Source organism: Dipodomys merriami, unplaced genomic scaffold (assembly GCF_024711535.1).
Source record: "Dipodomys merriami isolate MVZ:Mamm:240054 unplaced genomic scaffold, mDipMer1.0.p SCAF_219, whole genome shotgun sequence".
Classification (NCBI taxonomy): Eukaryota; Metazoa; Chordata; class Mammalia; order Rodentia; family Heteromyidae; genus Dipodomys; species Dipodomys merriami.
The window spans coordinates 1,657,307-1,672,892 of record NW_027203593.1 but is presented as its reverse complement, the minus strand read 5'-3'; positions in this window follow the sequence as shown (position 1 = coordinate 1,672,892).

Below are 15,586 nucleotides of genomic sequence, written 5' to 3'. Positions count from 1 at the left end.
ATCCTTGTCTCATTTCTGAGTTAAGAGGAAATGGCTTTAATTTTTCACGATTCAGTACAATGCTGGCTGTAGGTTTGTTATATACAGCCTTTATTTTATCGAGGAATGTTCCATGGATTCCTAAATTTTCCAGAACCTTTATCATAAAGGGGTGTTGGATATTGTCAAATGCTTTTTCTGCATCTACTGAGATAATCATGTGGTTCTTACCCTTGCTCCTGTTGATGTGTATATTGAACCAGCTTTGCACCCTGAAATGAATCCAATTTGATCGTGGTGTAGGATTATTTGGAGGAATTGTTGAAGTTGTATGGTCAAATTTTGTTGAGAAGATTTGCATTAATGTTCATCAAAGAAATGGGTCTATGGTTCTCTTTCTTTGATGAGTCCCTGCCTGGTTTTGGGATGAGTGTTGTGATGGCTTCATAGAATGAGTTTGGTTGTGAACTTTATCTTTCAATTTCATTGAAGAGTTGACGGAGCATTGGTGTGAGCTCTGCTTTTAATGCCTTGTAGCGTTCCGCTGTATATCCATCTGGTCTTGGGATTTCCTTAGATCAGATGTCTCTAACTGCTGTTTCTATTTCAATACTTGATATGGGCCTGTTAAGATGGTTTAACTCATCTTGGTTTAGTTTTGGAATGTCGATATTTGCTAGAAAATGGTCCATTTCTGTCAAGTTCTCAAACTTATTAGCATAAAGTTTTGAGAAGTTTTCCCTTATAATGTTCTGAATCTTGGTTGTTTCTGTGGTGATGTTTCCATTCTCATCTCTGAGTTTATTTACTTGGGTGTGTTCTCTTCTTTTTCTGATAAGATTTGCTAAGGTCTGTCAATTTTGTTGATGTTTTCGAAGAACCAACCCTTTGTTTTATTGATTATTTCTCTTTTTTTAAAATTCTAATTCATTTAATTCTGAATAAGTTTTAATTATGTCTTTCTGTCTACTGGATTGGGTTTTATTTGCAGCTCTATTTCAATGAAGCTCAGATGCCTGATTAAATTGTTGATTTCAGATCTCTCCAATTTGTTGATGTAGGAACTCAGATATATAAACTTGCCCCTGAGTGCTGCCTTTGCTGTGTCCCAGAGGAGCTGGTAGTTTGTATGTTCATTTTTGTTGACGATCCTGAAGATTTGAATTTCCTTTCTAATCTCTTCCATGACCCACTCGTGATTTAACATTGTGTTGTTCATCCTCCATGTGTTATAGGACTTTGGTGGCTTTTGGTCTTGAGTTCTATTTTTATTCCCTTGTGGTCTGAGAGTGTATAAGGTAAAAGTTCAATGATTTTGAATTTGGGGAAGTTTCCTTTTTGGTCTAAAATGTAGTCTATTTTGAAAAATGTTCAATGTGCTGCTGAGAAAAACATGTATTCTGATAATGTTGTGTGAAATAATTGGTAGATGTCTGTTAAATCTTGTTGATCTATGCAATTGTTTAGATCTGTGGTTTCTCTGTTGAGGTTTTGCCGAGTTGATCTATCTAGTGGGGAAAGTGGTGTGTTAAAATCCGCAACAATTAATGTCTTTGGATCTGTGTGGGATTTGAGGGAAAGTAGTGTGTCTTGGATTAATTTAGGTGCTCCGTTGTTTGGCGAATAGATATTTAGAATTGTAATACCCTCCTGAAGGAGAGATCCCTTAATTAGTATGTAGGGACCTTCTTTATCTCTTCTTTCTAATTTTAATTTGAAGTGTATTTTACCTGACATTAGGACTGCAACTCCCGCCTGTTTATGGGGGCCATTTGCTTGGTAGATTTTGTTCCAGCCTTTCACATTGAAAATGTGTGTGTTTTTATGGGCAAGTTGTGACTCCTGAAAGCAGCAGATAGAAGGATGTTCCTTTTTAATCCAAGTAGACAGTTTATGTCCTTTAATTGCATAGGTAAGGCCGTTAATGGTAAGAGATAGTACTGAGAGGTATTTGGGAGTTCCAGTCATTTTATTCACCTTCTTGGGGGCTGCGGTAACTAGGCTCTTCCTATGGTTCTTGGATTCTCAGTGTGGGTGCAGTTGCTTGGCCTTTATTCTGGTCTTGCTGGTTTTCTATGTGTAGGACATCTTTAAGAATCTTTGGAGGGTTGGTTTGGTGGAGATACATTGTTTCAATTTTTCTTTGCTATGGAAGCTTTTTATTTGAGCTTCTGTTATGAAGGAGAGTTTAGCTGGGTACAGTATTCTTGGTTGATAAATGTTTGTCTTTAGGGCATGGCATACATCATTCCAGGTTCTTCTGGCATTAATTGTCTCGGCTGAGAAATCTGAGGAGATTCTAATTGGTTTCCCTTTATAAGTGATTGATCTTTTCTCCTTGACAGCTTTAAGGATCTTTTCCTTGGTCTGAATTGATCCTGTACGGATTATAATGTGATGGAAGGATATCTTGTTCTGGTCTGGACTATTTGGAGTTCTAAAAGCTTCTTGTATCTGAATAGGCCTATATTTTCATGTTTGGGAATTTCTCTGCTAGGATCCTCTTAAACAATTTCCTACACCATTAACTTCTGTTTCTAAGTGCTCCTCTCCACGCATTATCCTCCGATTAGGCCTTCTGATGGTGTCTTCCAAGTGTTGAATATATCTATCACATTTCTTGGATTTGTCTTGGATGGTTGTATGTTTTTTCTCTATAATATGTAGGCTGTGTTCAATTCCTGAGATTTGATCTTCTGCATGGTGTAACCTACTATCAAGATTTCCTACTTTGTTTTTTATTCATTTTTCTTCTAATTGGTTGTCTTTGATGACTTCAGATTCTTTGTTGGAGCTTTGTTTTAGATCTCATATGAGCTTCTTTACTTCCTTAATTTGGTGTTCAGTGTTTATTCTCAAATCACTTAATTAATGGTTATGGTTTCCTTGGACTCCCAGTCCTACTTGTGGGTTCCGTTCAGCATTCCCATTCTGATCTTCCTGATTTCTTTCAGCTCTCTGTTTATGGATTCCATGAATGTCTTTAGTGATTTTTCTGTATTCTCATCCCACTCTGTCAATTCCTGTATTACACTTTGTTTAGCTTCCTCACGTTCACGTGATTCCTGTAGCTCTATTTGAGTGTCCTCAACATACTCACACAATTCCTTTTTTTCCTCTTTGAGTATTGTCGAGCTGCTCACACAATTCTTGTATCAATCTTCGAATAGCTTCATCACACTCATGATATTCCACTATTGACCTATGGTTTGCCTCCTCTCTCTCCCTATAAAGCTCATAGAGAGTCCTTTTTAGGTTTACAAACTTTTCATTTACCCTGTTTGCGAGTAGTGTTTGTAGAGCCTTTGGGACTTCTCCCATGTGTTATTCATTATCTGTTCTATCCCCTAATTATCATGAGTGGGAGTTGAGATCCCTGGACTTGCCATTTTTCTTTTGTTTTTCGGCTTGCTCTGCCCATTTGGGATGAAAGTAACACCAGTTTTGTGCTAGAACACAATCTTAAGGTAAGCATCAATCAAAGGCTGTAGTTGTACAGTCAAAAGTCTGCTGATAAACTCTAGTTGAACAGATATATTTATTCAACATCAAACAACTATATATTAATGGGATACAAACTGCAAAGGGGAATTTAGCAAACCAGAAATTATTAGGTTTAGGGAGAAATGTGGATAAAAATAGGAATAGAGGGATGTAGAAAGGCAGAGCGTGAGTTAACTAAGTCATAATCTGAAAGTGGGAAAAAGGTTCGACAGAATGATAGCAGAGGGAGAGAAAAAAAGAGAAAGAGAAAAAAAGAGAAGAAAAAATAGAAAAACAAATCTTAAAAATTAAAAAGTTAAACACTTAAAAATTATGCAAATTTAACAATGAAATATTCATAGAAGAATGTGGATAGGATAAAATAAGGGTAGGGATAGAAAGAAGACACGAAACACTTAAAAATAAAAATGCTTAAAATATATAGATATAAAGAAGTAGTACTGCTATTAAAGAATTTACGTCTAAAAGGTTTTGAATTGAGTAATAAATTCTGGATTAGGTATGTACAAAATGAGGGACAAGTTCTAATAATCGAATACGGGTATATCTGAGGATTAGCAGAATAGCAATTAAGTTATGCAAAGAAGAACAAAAGAGAAGAAAATTTGAAAAGAATGAGATGGAAAGAAAAAAAGTGGATCAAAAGATAACTAGAGGGGCTGGGAAGTTGGCTCAGTGGTAGAGCGCTTGCCTTGCATGCCTGAGGCACTGGGTTCGATTCCTCAGCACCACATAAGCAAAAAGAAAAAAGCCGGAAGTGGCGCTGTGGCTCAAGTGGTAGAGCAGTAGCCTTGAGCTGAAGAGCTGAGGGACAGTGCTCAGGCCCAGAGTTCAGGCCCCACAACCGGACCAAAAAAAAAAAAAAAAAAAAAAAGATAACTAGAGCTAAACAAAAAAGTTTTTAAAAAAGAAAAAGAACAAAAAAAGAAAAAAGAAAAAAGAGCATACACTTATACCCCTAAAATAAAAATTATAAGAGGAAGAAAAAAATTAATAGAAAACAATTTTTTAAAGTTAAAAATTAAAAATTAAAGAAAAGTTTTAGAAAAAAACATTTTTATAAAAGGTTCAAAAGATTCTTTGATTTTTTTGGTGGGGGGAGATCCTGTATCTCCCTTGTGTCCATAACCAGTCTCTAGTAGGAGTATCTGGTATGCTTGTGGTGTTTGATTTTCCTGTGGCTTAGTTGGTTTCTTAATTCGGTTAGTTTGAGCAGGCAGAAAAATGCTCTGCTTTACCCAGGATTTTGTGATCCTCCTCCCAGGCTAGTTCAATGGGAAGAAGATCTGTTTTGAATATCCCAAAAGAGGGAGATGGCTGTTTCCTGTAGTTTGGAGATGCTGTGATGAGGCTAGGTTCTGGGTAGAGTTGAGACCTTTCAGCAAAACGTAGCTTTTCTCTGAGGGGCTAGCTTCTGACACAGTCACAGAGACCCGCCTGGAGCCATTCTCAGGGTTTATGTTTTCTGAATTTCAATTGATTGTCAAGGCTGCTATAGGCGGGGGGAAGCCTCTGGCTCTGTTTACCCAGTGAAGAAACCCACTCCTGGGGCTGTCGGCCTTAGCCGGGTGACTTTTCCCTGGGTTGAGCTGAGCCTGGCAGGTCAGGTTAGGGTTCTGTGACCTGCTAAATGACTCTTGTTTTCTTCCAAGGCCTGAGTTGGAGCTAGCTGCTCAACCAGGCCTTTGTCAGTCTCAAAGATGGAGATCTCTGGTAGTGTGGGAGGTGGGGTGGCTTTCCCTCCTCTGCTCCCTGAGAAGGATTGAGGATGTCAGGCTTCTACTCATGCTGAGTCTTGGTTCCTGGGTCGTCTCTGGTCTGCGAACTGCAGGATGGAGATGTCTGCTCCTTGTCAGTTCTTGCTGGTGTTGAGTAGAATCTGCTCGCCAGCCAAGTCTGGTGCCTAAGGCCCGGACTCTTTGTGTTGCAGATATGGTGGCTATGGCAGCCGCAACAGCCGCTGCCACTGCCACCATAGTAGTGGCAGCTGGCAAGTGCTCAGATCTGTCTCCTTGCTTGGATTTTCCCTCTCTATCCTAAATCTCTGTCCTGTGATGGCACACTTGATGTTCTTCTCTGGCCTAGGACTGTTCACTGGAACACTAAAATTGCTTTCTATGCAAAAGTTTGTTTAGCCTACAACTTCTCCTCCGCCACCTTCCCAGAACTCTCCAACTACAATATTCTTTTAAAAATAGTGGAGGTATTTCTGATGCAATCTATAGAGAAGTTTGTTATCAATGATGGAATTTGACAAAACAGTTGATATTTTTACTGAAAAGAAGAAAGAAGAAGAAGAAGAAGAAGAAGAAGAAGAAGAAGAAGAAGAAGAAGAAGAAGAAGAAGAAGAAGAAGAAGAAGAAGAAGAAGAAAGAGGAGGAGGAGATTGCAATGTAAGGAAAACACTGTACTTTGTGAGGAAGGTGGCATGGTAGTCTACATAAATATACAAACATGTTTACAGGTTTACATATTTACAAGTTTTCAGTATGTTAGTTTAGCATGAAGTCAACCAATAAAGAAATAAAAAAATCTTGTACATCTCAAACAAGTTTTACAGTTTAGGTGGTGGGGGGAGTGTAGTTGTGGAGATGTAAGGGAAGCGATGGTAGGGAAAAATCAAAGGAGGAGGCAACAATGCTTGATAAGAAATGTATTCATTACCTTGCTCATGACACTGTAACCCCTCTATACAGTATTTTACCAATAAAAAAACATTTAAAAATAAAAAAAAAATCTATGCAGGGAATTTGTAACTCAGTGGTAGAGTATTTGCCTATTATCTGTGAAGGATCATTGTTAAGTCAGGTGCAAAATGCATAACAGACCAAAAATTAAAAAAAATTATACACGAAGAACAATAAAGCATATGGTTTGGGCCAAGTAAGTGGTTTATTCCCAAAAAAGAAGTTACAACATATGATTTTGGTGGTATATACTTGGAATACAAACATTCAGTCTTTGGGGGTTCAAGTGTTGAAGGCCAGTCCGCTAAAAAACAAGAGGAGGAGGAACATGACAGAAGAAATAATAGAGATCTGAAACAAATTAAACTTCATCTGGATGGTGGGAAGAAGTCTGTCAGCTGTATTGTTTTTTCTTTTAAATAAGTTTCTAGCCTATCCACCATGTGAGTACGCAACAACAAGGGAGCACATTAAAGCCTTGGTGAAGTTGACCTCTCAGTAAATTGAATTTTCTGGGTTCTAGATCTGGTCCTTCAGAATTTCTGTTGAGTACAAATAACTTGCTCTAAGCTATTGGGAGCTGGTCTAAAGGAATTTTGTTACAGAATCACAATGGAATTGAAATGCACAGCTATACCTCTTTCTCTAAAGGAAGACTCATGGTTTTGGAAGTAGGAGAGTTCAAGCTGAGGACTTCCAATTTTCTGCGCAGGGATTCTACCACAAATTCCCTACTGCAGCTCTTATTCTTCATTTTGAATATATCAACCCACAATCTTATGGATTTCAAGGATTCTGATGTCAACTCTTTGATAAGAAACTAACACGAAAAATGACGATGCTCTCTTTTTTCTCACTCCTGTAGATGTTAATAACCTGCTTCATGGAGGTGTATGGAATAGGGCATTTTGCTACAGTATCAGATGATTCTGAAGTGATACCACTAATCTTTTGACATCAGTCATCCTAGATTCAAAGAAAAAGACATTCAATATCTTGAGTAAATTGATGAGGTCTTTAAGAGCCAAAAGTTAGAGCAGCTTTTTCGATTATGGATGCCATGAAGTATCCTACTGGATTTAAATTCCAAGTGAGAAAACAGCCACTTCCATGACCCACCTAAGTATAAAACTTTCTTGATCTTAGATTCTTCGCATTTTAATGGAAATTACAAAATTGCCAACCTATTGACTTTATAAGGGGACAGCATTACATAATTAAATAGTTGTCAAAATTCACGGAGTTGAATAGAGAACATGCCTAATTTGTATTAAAGTAGTAATGCATTGCCATTAATACACGCATGTGTTTTATCAGTAAATATTGAAAAGAAAAAAGAGTTTCTACAGCGGATTCATCCTGGCAATAGTCACTTTACAGTAGGCTGATACTACCTGCCTTCTTTCAACCACATGCTATTGTTGAATGTGATATTGTTTTAGTTCTATTCTAAAGCTATGGGACTCGTCTGGGATTCCATTTAGAAGACACCAAAGTGCATACGGATAATACAACTTTTTAAAGACCAGAAATGATTTATTTTATGGTGCCAACAATAAATAAACTCCATAACAAGTAAAGATTTTAAGCTTATTTTAAGCAGTTGTGCAAGAGGGTTATAATTCAACAAATAGGGACACCTGCTGTGCCTTAGCTAGTTTGAATTTTCCATTTATAGTCAAGTTAAAAAAATCTGTATCCACTTTAGTGAAAGTTTCCAATTGGATACTTTGTCATGTGTCCCATGTACCTAGAAATACATAGGAATCAATTTTGTTTTTAGATTGTTGGAGCAAGTTCGAAGACCTGCACAAATAGTGAATGTAAGCCACTGACTGGTGTATGTTTGACTCTTGCACATGGCCAGAGTTCTAGCAGGAGCAGACATGAGGACATGGATACTACTCAAGGACAAAATCTTTGGGAGCAAACACTAGGACCTGGAAGCCACCAAGAAAAGAATACACTTTCTGATGCACTTGAAATTCCTGCAACACTGTCATGGCAGCAGCAGTGGCATCACTCTGTGCACCTCACGTCCCTGTGGGAATCTTGGCAACAGTCCTCCAGGCTTAAGACCAAAAGATCCAGTGGGTTCATGCCAAGCTGTGATTGGTCCATTGCAGCCATTGTGAGTAGTCTCTGCAGTCCATGATAGTGCTGGGAGTTCCTGGTGACCTACTAGATTCAGTGCTACATTGACTATTTTGAGTGTTTTTTTTTTGGAAGGGGGCTATGTTTTCTTTGAGTTTGGGTATTTTCTTTTGTTTATTGTTCTGGGGTTTTTATTTTCTTAGCTAAGTTTAGGTAGATTTACTCCTTGCCATCTTAGCAGAAAGATGGAAGAACATAGTGAATTATCCTCAAGCTCTTCAGAGAAGGAGATTTTCACTGAACAAGACAGTATGGATGAGATAATTGGCTATGGCAGGAGAAGATTTTCCCTGAACAATAAAATGTGAAGGAGGAGATCATTGACTATGATAGTTATGGATATGTAAAGTTGGCCTAGCACTACCTCATAGACACTGAGGTGATAGTAAAAGTAATCCTGAAGGGAGAGTTCAACAATTTTCAGATTAAAAATGAGATGAAGAGGCTGGGAAGGTGGCTCAGTGTTAGATGTTTGCCTTGTATGCATGAGGCCTGAGTTCATTTCCTCAGCATCAGATAAACAGAAAAAGCCAGAAGTGATGCTGTAGCTCAAGTGGTAGAGTGCTAGCCTTAAGCTGAAGAGCTCAGCGACAGTGCCCAGGCCCAGATTTCAAGCCCCAGGACCCACAAAAAAATTTTAAATGAGATGGACATTATTAAGATTTTTCTATCACCCACACATGATCAGGTCATACCAGGTGAGGGAGAAGGATGAGCACCTATACCTTGCAGTGGAACTGGAAATACAGAGACCTTCTAAGATAAATGTGAAAATCTTACCACTTATTCAAGAATAAAGTCAGATGATTATTCAGACAGATTTTGAGGACTGTGCATTACTTTAACGAATATACAAATGAACACTGACACATTAAATCCAACAACATCGTGTTGGATGACAAAGGCAATGTGAAGGTCAATGACTTTGCTATGAGCATAAGGATTTCCCCAGAATAGTTGCTGAAAGACATATTCCATACATTAATTTTGTCCCTATAAAATATTTCTGCATGAATATTACAGTGGCTACAAAGTAGACCTCTGGTGCTTGAGAGTCTCATTTATATTCTATGAGGATAGCAAATTTTCCATTTGAATATATAAATTTTAGCCAGGTACAGGTAATTGTCTTGGAGGTCACATACATTTCTCCATTCACCTGTACCCAAAAAAACAAAATATCATATTGAAAATGTAAACTGCAGATCCAAAGCAGAGGCACAGTATAGAAAAAAATGGAGATTGGCTCAACCAAGTTGAGGAATGTTTCTTATGTCCTGATGAGTCAATATGTAATGCACTAATCCCTATTATTCTTGCACTCATGTGTGACATGAGGTACAGCCTGCCTGGTATAAACAAAATGGTATTGGACAGGACATTAAATGAAATCATGGTCATCTATTTTTTATTTTAAAAAAATGCCAAAGCAGAATGACAGCACTGAAATTAAATCATTGCCTTTTATTTTTTTCAGTGTGCCCATCTCCTGCAGATATATAGTATGTATATATATCTCACAAATATATTACATATTACATATATTACATATAATTATATGTGAATATATATATATATATAATTTTGGAGATGCAGTTTCATGGAATTCTCTGCTTTTGCTTCAAGCCAACGTTCTCCTCATCTGAGCGTCCTTAGGAGCTGGGATTATAAACCAGAACCAGGCAAAAGATTTCCTAATGAATGCAGCAGAGTGCCTGTCTTTAACTTCGAAGAAATACTAGAACCTTGAAGACAGTAGAATGATTAATGTAACAAAATTCACTTAACAGTGTAAAATTTCCAAAATTTATTTTATACAATAATTAGGGGACACTGTTATTATATTTTTCCTTGAAAAAAGATTAATAAAAAATTAAAGACAGAAATAGATATCAGTTGGAAGTGTGAAAGTAAGTGGAAGGCCCATAAGTTCAAGTCCTAATACTAACCCATATCTATACACTAAATTAATTTTTGTAAGTCTTTTATTGTAAAAATACTGTATAGAGGGGTTACAGTTAAATGCGCAAGGTAACGAGTACAATTCCTAACAAGCATTGTTGCCTCCTGCTTTGTTTTTCTCCACCATCCCTTCCCTCCCACCTCCACAACTACTCCACCTACCTCTGAAGTTGAAAAGTTCGTTTTTAACATAGTGTCTTGTACATCGCATTTTTAAAATGTGTCAATCTGTATATCTATTTAAGCATTTTCTGTTTTCCCTTAACCTCTCAAATTAGAGAAGTGTATATACAAGATGCAAGGCACCAGAATCAAATACAGTGAATACAGAGGTTTTACCATGGGGGAGGATCGTACAACGCAACCAAAAATCACATGGTTCCTTATAAATACATAAGAAACAATAGCAAGAAAGGAAAAACCACTTGTGTTCCTATCTTGGGGTTCATTTCACTTAACTTCATGGTATCTGGTCACATGTACATAGATTTGGAATTTTTCTGCTTGTCCTAGTCATATACTAGTTATTGTAAATAAGATAAACCATGGGACCTGTTTCTTTGGGCCTGCCTTACTTGACTTAACGTATTTTTTTCCAAGTCTTTCCATTTCCTAACAAATTGGAAGATATCATTCTTTCTGATGAAGACATAGAATTCATATATGTACATATATGCATATATATATCATATCTGTTGTTATTAGAGTTCTTGGTTATAGCCATTCTAACTGGGGTGAGGTGGTATCTCAATGCTGTTTTGATTTGCATTTCTTTTATGGCTAAAGAGGTTGAGCATTTCTTCATGTGTCTATTGGCCATCCTTCTATCCTCCTCAGAGAAGTTTCTCTTTAAGTCGTTAGCTCACTTATTTATTGGACAGTTTTTTCTTTGAAGGTTTGTTGTTGGGGAGTTTATTTTTTTGAGTTGCAGGTATATTTCAGATAAGAGACCCTTGTCTGTTGTATGGCTAGTGAAGACCTTCTCCCAATCCCTTGGCTTTCTATTGATCTTGCTAGCTATGTCCTTTGCCATGCAGAAACTATGCAATTTCATGGAATCCCATTTGTCCAAACCTTCTTAGATTTGTTGTGTGTCTGGTTCTCTATTAAGAAAATTTCGGCCTGCGTCTTTGGATCTATGTCTGATTTGAGGGAAAGTAGTGTTTCTTGGAGAAATTTGGGTGCTCCGTTTTTTGGTGAATAGATATTTAGAATTGTAATATCCTCCTGAAGGAGAGATCCCTTAATTAGTATGTAGCAACCTTCTTTATCTTTTCTCACTAATTTTAATTTGAAGTCTATTTTATCTAATGTTAGGATTGCAACCCCCACCATTTGCTTGGCAGAGTTTGTTTCAACCTTTCACATTGAAAATGTGTTTTTTTTTACGGGCAAGATGTGACTCCTGAAAGGAGCAGATAGAAGGATGTTGCTTTTTGCTCCAAGTAGACAGTCTATGTCATTTAATTGGAGAGTTAAGTCCGTTAATGTTGAGATTTAGGACTGAAGTATTTGGGAGTTGCTGCCATTTTATCCACATTCTTGATGGCTGTGGTTACTTGGTTCTTCCTATGGTTTTTGGATTCTGTTTGGGTGCGGTTGCTTGGCCTTCATTGTGATCTAGTTGGTTTTCTATGTGTAGCACATTTTTAAGAATTTTTTGTAGATCTGGTTTGGTGGAGATATATTGTTTCAATTTTTCTTTGCTACAGAATATTTTTATTTGACCTTTGGTTATGAAGGATAGTTTATCTGGTTACAGTATTCTTGTTTGATAGTTGTCTTTAGGGCATGGCATAGATCATTCCAGGCTCTTCTAGCATTAATTGTCTCTGCTGAGAAATCTCAGGTGATTCTAATTGGTTTCACTTTATAGGTGATTGATCTTTTCTCCTTGACAGCTTTAAGGAACTTTTCCTCGGTGTGAATTGACCCTGTGTGGATTATAATGTGACTGTGGCATGTCCTATCCTGGTCTGGTCTATTTGTTGTTCTAAAAGTCTCTTGTATCTGAATAGACCTATCGTATTGGGTATTTGGGAAGTTCTCTGCTAGGATCCTGTTAAACAAATTTCCTAGATGATTAACTTCTGTCTCTAGGTGCTCCTCTACACCCATTAGCCTCATATTAGGCCTTCTGATGGTGTCTTCCAAGTGTTTAATAGCTGTATCATATTTCTTGGATTTGTCTTGGATGGTTGTATGTTCTTTCCCTATAATATCTAGGCTGTCTTCAATCCCTGAAATTCGATCTTCAGCATGGTCTAACCTACTATCAAGTCTTTCAACTTTGTTTTTTATTTCTTTTCCTTCTAGTTGCTCAGCTTTGATGGCTTCAGAATCTTTGTTGGAGTTTTGTTTTAGATCTTGTATGGACTTCTTTACTTCCTTAATTTGGTGTTCAGTGTTCATTCTCAAATCACTTAGTTGATTCGTTATGGTTTCCTTGGACACACATTCCTTCTGTTGGGTTCTGTTCAGCATTCCCTTTTGTGGTCTCCCTGACTTGTTTGAGCTCTCTGTTCATGGATTCCTTGAATGCCTTTAGTGATCTTTCTGTATTCTCATCACACTCTCTCAATTCCTCTATTACTCTTTGATTAGCTTCTTCACATTTACGCAGTTCCTGTAGTTCTCTTTGAGTGTTTTCAGCCTGCTCACGCCATTCATGACTTTCTCTTTGACTGATCCCAGCCTGTTCACACAATTCCTTTATTTCTCTTTAAGTGTGCTCAAGCTACTCTCGCAATTTCTGTATCAATCTTTGAGTAGCTTCCTCACACTCATGAAATTCTTTATTTTGCCTCCTCTCTCTCCCTATCATGCTCATACAGAGTCCTTTGCAGGTTTTCAATCTTTTCTTTTACCTAGTTTACCAGTAGTATTTATAGAGGTTTTTGAGAACTCTCTTATGGATTATTTGCCATCTTATTTGTCCCTGGATTATTATGAGTGGGAGTTGAGATACCTCGCCTTGCCCTTTTTCTTGTGTTTTTCCGGATTTCTCTGCCCATTTGGGATGAAAATAAACAAGTTTTGTGCTAGCACACTATTTTAAGGCAAGCATCAACCAAAGTGTGTAGTTGCACAGTCAAAAGTCTGCAGATACAATATAGTTCAATAGATATATCTATTCAATATCAAACAACTAAGTATTAATGGGCTACGAACCGCAAAGAAGAATTTGGCAAACAGAAATTATTAGGTTTAGGGAGAGATGTGGGTAAAAATAGGCATAAAGGGATGTGAAAATGCAGTGGGAGAGTTAACTTAAATAAATACTAAATTCAAAGCGGGAAATCGCTAGGATTAAATGATAGTAGTGAGAGAAAAAAGAAGAAAGAGAAAGAAAAAAAGGCAAGAAAAAATAGAAAAACAAACATTAAAAATTAAGAAGTATAACACTTAAAAATCATGCAAATTTGAAAACATAATATTTGGAGAAGAACATGGATAGAATAAGAGAACAGGAGGGATAGAAAGGAGATGTGGAAAACTTAAAAATAAAAATCCTTAAAATATTATATAGGTATTAAGAGGCAGTACTGCTATTAAGGAAGTTAAGACTAAGTAGTTTTAAATTAAGTAATAAATTTCTGGATTAAGTGTGTACATAATGGGGCTAAAGTCAAATAATCAACTATGGGTATATGTGAGGATGAGAAAAGTAATTAAGTCATGCAAAGAATGAAAGAGAAGAAAACGTGAAAAGAAGATGAAGGAAAAAAAACAAAAGGATTAAATGGTCGCTCAAGGTAAACACAGCACATTTATTTTAAAAGAAAAAGAGAAAAAAATACACACATATAACCCCAAAATAAAAATTATAAAAGGAAGAAAAAAAAGTTAATAGAAAACAAAAAATTTTAGTTAAAAATTAAAAATTAGAAAAAATGTTTAGAAAAAAATTATAAAAGGTAAAAGAAAAGAGATCTTTGATTTTTTTGGAGGGATGGGACAATCCTGTATCTCCCTTGTGTCCACAAACTGTCGCTTGTTGGAGTATCTGGCCTGCTTGTGGTGTTTGATTTTCCTGTGGCTTGGATAGTTGCTTAAGTAAATTTGATTGAGCAGGCAGAAAAATGCTCTGCTTTACCAAGGATTTTGTGATCTTCCTCCCAGGCTAGTTCAATGGGACAAAGATCTACTTTGAGTTTCACAAAAGAGGGAGATGACTGTTTCTTCTAGTTTGGAGATGCTGTGATGAGGATAGGTTCTGGGTAGAATTGGGGCCTTTTAGCCAACAGTAGCTTTCCCCTGAGGAGATAACTTGTGAGACTCACAGAGCCCATCCTGGAGCCATTCTCAAGGTTTATGTTTATTGAATTTCAATTGATTGTCAAGGCTACTGTAGGGAGGGGCAGCCTCTGGCTCTGTTTACCCAGTGAAGAAAGACATTCCTGGGGCTGGGGGCCCAAACTGGATGACTTTTCCCAAGGAGGAGCTGAGCCTAGAAGGTCAGGTTAGGTTCCTGTGACCTGCTAAATGACTCTTGTTTTCTTCCAAGGCCTGAGTTGGAGCTAGCTGCACAGCCAGGCTTTGTCAGTATCGAAGATGGAGATCTCCGGTAATCAGAGGGGAGGGTTGGCCTTCCTTCCTCTGCTCCCTGAGAAGGCGTGAGGATGTCAGGCTTCTACTCAAGCCAGAGTCTTGGTTCCTGGGTCATCTTTGGTCTGTGAACTTCAGGATGAAGATGTGTCCCTTTTGTCAGTTCTTGCTGGTGTTGAGTAGAAATAGATCGCTTCCTGCATCTGGCGCCTAAGTCCCGGACTCTCTGTGTTGCAGGTATGGCGGCTATGGCTGCCACCGCTGCCACCGCATCCGTGGCAACTAGCAAGTGCTCTTATCTGTCTCCTTGCCTGGATTTTCCCTCTCTGGCCTAACTCTCTGTCCTGTGATGGCACACTTGGTGTAATTCTCTGGCTTACGACTATTCATTCATTGGAACACTAAAATTGCTTTCTATGCGAGAGCTTGTTTAGCCTCCAGCTTCTCCTCTGCCATCTTCCCAGAACTCATCAGAAAATAACATTTAAAGGCAAGCCCATGCAGGAAATTACATGGGGACATTTTACTGTGTGTGCCAGTCATGGGGGTTGAATTTGTTCTACTTTACTCAAGGCTGGTGTTCTGTTACTCTCAGCTAATTGGTGGGATCACTATCAGCTAATTGGAGGTAAAGAGTCTCATGGAATTTCCTGTGCAGGCTGACTTCAAACTGATAATCAGATTTCAGCCTCTTGAGACATTCTGTGCTTTACATGAGACTCTTATCTCCAATGAACCACCAAAAAGAAGAA